Source organism: Chrysochloris asiatica, unplaced genomic scaffold (genome assembly GCF_000296735.1).
Source record: "Chrysochloris asiatica unplaced genomic scaffold, ChrAsi1.0 scaffold00064, whole genome shotgun sequence".
NCBI lineage: Eukaryota > Metazoa > Chordata > Mammalia > Afrosoricida > Chrysochloridae > Chrysochloris > Chrysochloris asiatica.
In genome coordinates, this window is record NW_006408582.1 from 16,208,549 (window position 1) to 16,212,451 (window position 3,903).

At 40.8% G+C, this 3,903-nt stretch overlaps 1 pseudogene; it reads left to right on the forward strand.

The window, feature by feature from the left end:
* The first annotated feature begins 2,318 nt into the window (after positions 1-2,318).
* On the forward strand, positions 2,319-2,989 carry LOC102824093 (annotated as a pseudogene).
* Positions 2,990-3,903: the final 914 nt, after the last annotated feature.

Below are 3,903 nucleotides of genomic sequence, written 5' to 3' on the forward strand. Positions count from 1 at the left end.
GGGAAGACTGTGGAACAGACCATCAATTGCTCATACGCAAGTTCAGGTGGAAGCCGAAGAAGAGTAAAACTACTCCACGAAAGCCAAAATATGACCTTGAATATAGCCTACCTTAATTTAGACACCATCTCAAGAACAAATGTGAAGCATTAGACATTACTGAACAAAGATCAGAAGAGTTGTGGGATGACATAAAAAATATTATACATGAAGAAAGCAAAAAGGTCTTTAAAAAGTCAGGAAAGAAAGAAAAGACCATGGATGTCAGAAGAGACTCTGAAACTTGCTCTTGAGCAAAGAGAAGCTGGAGAATGGAAGAAATGATGAAGTAAGAGTTGAACAGAAAACTTCAAAGGGCAGCTCGAGAAGACAAAGTTAAGTATTATAATGAAATGTGCAAAGACCTGGAGTTAGAAAACTAAAAAGGAAGAACAGCAATTATCAAGCTGAAAGAACTGAAGAAAAATTCAAGCCTCAGGTTACAATATTGAAGAATCCCACTGTCAAGTCTGCAGTTCAAATCCATCAGCTGCTCCTCGAAAACTCTATACAGCAGGGGTGGGGAACGCACAGCCAGCAGGCTGTATAAGGCCTGTGAAATCATTTGGTCTGGTACTGCCAAGGTAACTGCAGTCCCTTCCATCACATTGTTGTTGTTGTTGTTGTTAAGAACCACCGAGTCAGTTCTGACTTGGAGCAACACTGTACAAAACTTTGGGTTTCCAAGGAGTGGCTGGTGAGTTTGAACCACTGATCTTGCAGCCTAGTGCATTATTGCACAGCACCATACCAGGACTCCACATTCGGGTGAGTTAATTAAATATTAAACCAACTATAGCTGCCTGATTTTTTAAGTTAATATTTTTGTATGACCTTTGAGTGATGTTATAAATATCCAAATGGACCTTGGCAGAAAAAAGTTACCCCATTTGTGCTATACAGGGCCACTATGAGTCGGAATCAACTTGACAACACTTAACAACATGGTCAAATTATCAACTGATGTTGGAAATATCAAAAGAAGATAGAAAGAATACACAGAGTCACTGTACCAAAAAGAATTGGCTGATGTTCAGTCATTTCAAGAAGTACCAGGTGATCCATAACTGATGATATTGAAGGAAGAAGTCCAAGCAGCACTGAAGGCATTGATGAAAAGCAAGGCCCCAGGAATTAATAAAATATAAATGGAAATGTTTCAACAAACTGATGAAGCACTGGAGGTGTTCACTCATCTATGCCAAGAAATTTGGAAGTCAGCTACCTGGCCAACAGATTGGAAGAGATAGATATTTGTATCCATTCCAAAGAAAGGTGACCCAAGAGAATGCAGAAATCATAAAGCAATATCATTAATATCACATACAAGTAAAATTTTGCTGAAGATATAATTTAAAATTGGTTGCAGCAGTACATTCAAGCTGCCAGAAATTCAACTTACCATAATAGGTTGTGGAACAAGGGATAACACTGCTGATGTCAGATGGATCTTAGCTGAAACCAGAGAATACCAGAAGATGTTTGCTGTTGTTGTTGTTAAGTGCCGTCGAACTAGTTCCAACTCATAGTAATCCTATATAGGGTTTCTGGTGAGTTGCTGGTGAGTTTGAATTGCTAACCTTGTGGTTCAAACTAACCTTGTGGTCCAGTGCTTATCCTACAGTGCCATACCAGAAAGATGTTTACTTGTGCTTTATTGATTAGGCAAAGGCTATTGATGGTTATGACTGTGTGGATCATGACAAGCTATGGGCAAGATTGAGGAGAATGAGTATTCTGGAACACTTAATTGTGCTCATGAGGAACTTGTACATAGACCAAGAGGCAATTGTTCATTTGAACAGAATAAGAGGACACCAAATGGTTTAAAATCAGGGAAGGTATGCACCAGGGTTGTTTCCTTTCACCAAACTTATTCAATCTAGCAAATAATTTGAGAAACTGGATTATATGAAGAAGAATGTGGCATCAGGATTGGAGGAAGACTCATCAATAGCCTTAGATATGTAGATGACACAACTTTGTTTGCAGAAACTGAAGAGAACTTGAACTACTTACTGATGAAGATCAAAGAATACAGCCTTCAGTGTGGATTGCACCTCAATGTAAAGAAAACAAAAAGTCATTATCACTGGACCAATGAATAACATTATGATAAACAGAGAAAAGATTGAAATTGTTAAAGATTTCATTTTGCTTGGATTCACAATCAAGGCTCATGGAAACAGCAGTTAAGAAATCCAAGGACTGGCTTGTCTTACGGAATGGGCCCACCCAGGGCGATGCTGCCGGGCCACACAACCTGCGTCCATGCCAGAATGGTGAACCTGGTGGCCATAGAATGGCACTGGCTGCTGAGAAAGTGAGGGGGCTTGTCCTGGTCCTCCAGCTCTCGCTCATCTACTTCCTTATCAGCACCTTCAACCAGGAAAGGGCTGTGAAAGGTCAGAATCTCTGGGCTCAAAATTCTGACCAACTCACTTCCTGGAAAGTTCAGCTTAATTTAGACAACAGCAGTCAGCTAAGCAAACAGTGCTGGAACTCCATTCAAGGGGAGCATCACATCACAGATGAACTTGGATATGTTTGTGAAAGGAGAGATAATAAATACTAACTTCATATAATCCAGTTTCTTGAATTATTGCTGGTTGAATAGCTGTTGTAACGTCAGCATCCCTAGCACAAAGCAGTGTTGCTGCACCAGCTGCTTGTCCAACTGCTGTTGCTGCAGCACAGACAAGAACTGTGTCTCCCGCTGCCTGCAGCCCAACAAGCAACTTTTTCTGGAGCACTTCTTCAACCGGGCAGCTGTGGCATTCCAGAATGTCTCATGGCAGTTGAAGATCACTTTGAATTGTGCTTGGCTAAATGCAGGACCTCATCCCAGAGTGTGCAGAATGAGAACACCTATAGGGACCCCAGAGTAAAGTACTGCTATGGAGACAACCCTCTTGAGTTTTCCCCTGCATTATGGGCACAGAAGGTGTAAGTAGGGTGAGGAGGACACTGCTGACCAACTGTGGGCCTGAAGCCAGACTTCAGCGTTCACTCTGCTATGCTGAAGGAAGACCAGGCGCCTGAGGAAAGCTTGGTTTTGACCTATTCCTGTGGTGTTCTCTGTGGTTTCACTCAGTGTCTGGGCTTTACCCGATGGTAAACTCCAGCGCTTTTCACCCAGAAAAGACCAAACTGTGGATTGAACTTTCTGTGCCATTGCCATTCTTGGATGAGTCTATCTTTGTGCATGCAAAGGGACTTGTGACTTGTGTTATCTCCATGTTGGTGTTGTAGTTTTCATTCACATTGTGGACCTGGGCCCTTCCACTGTAATGTTATTTATTAGGAAAGTTAAAATGTTTCGTGTAGGAAAATGCCCTGCGTTTCTAGTGGACTACATTCAAGGAAAGAAGTTTTTTGTTGTTATTCTAGGTTATGTTTCATGAGTTAAATGATCCTTTTGTATAGATAAAATGTTTTGTTTCTTAGAATTCGAAAAAACAAAGTAAAAAAGAACAAGATAAAAGAAATTAAAGATGTATTGCATTAGGCAAATCTACTGCAAAAAGACCTCTTTAAAGTGCTTAAGAGCAAAGATGTCAGTTTGAACACTAAGGTGTGCTTGCCCCAAGCCATGGTATTTTCTGTAGCCTCATGTGCTTGTGAAAATTTTTGTTTTTGTTTTAAGTGCCATGGAATTGGTTCCGACTCATATCGACCCTGTGTAGGGTTTCCAAGGAGCTCCCTGATGAGTTCAAATTGCTGACCTTGTGGTATGCAGTCCAGTGCTAATCCTAAAGCGCCACACCAAAAGTCCTCATACATGGGTTTATTCAAGACAACACATGTGTAAACATGGCTTCAGACAGAGTCTCTCAATAATATACTTATCTTATTAGTCTCCTT